The sequence below is a fragment of the Eleutherodactylus coqui genome, chromosome 6 (assembly GCF_035609145.1).
Source record: "Eleutherodactylus coqui strain aEleCoq1 chromosome 6, aEleCoq1.hap1, whole genome shotgun sequence".
NCBI classification, from domain to species: domain Eukaryota; kingdom Metazoa; phylum Chordata; class Amphibia; order Anura; family Eleutherodactylidae; genus Eleutherodactylus; species Eleutherodactylus coqui.
Window position 1 is genome coordinate 39,071,706 of NC_089842.1, and position 504 is coordinate 39,072,209.

A 504-nucleotide genomic window follows, 5' to 3' on the forward strand; every position below is an offset into this window, starting at 1 on the left:
TCTGAGAGCTTACACACGTGAACATGTTTTTCTCCCATTATGCAGTCGTGATTATCATGGACGCATAACGGGACAAAGCAAAACCTCTAATTTTAATGGATTTCAGTGGTTTCGTTTTCACCATCGGGGTTCTCGCCTGCTAATTGTACAGGTGGGAAAAGACAGGATATGTCCTATCTTTCCTGCATGTAGTATTAACTACATGTGGGAGAGATAGGGTAGGACCTAGCTTACTGCTCTTTTTTTCAAACTCCTACACTATGGCATGGAGTTTGAACGGCTGGCGAGGGGAAAAAAAAACCAAAACATTGTACATGCGCAACTACACTCCATACTGGCGAGCATAGTTTTGCATACAGCCATCTGAAACTACCCTGAGTGGAAGCTGAGTGCAAGATTGAGTCAGTGTAATAGATTAACTCTTTGCAGTTGCACCTTTGTTCCATATTGAGAGAGTGCATGAGTGCCAAAAGAATTTTTAATTTCAGATAGAAATACCTTTTT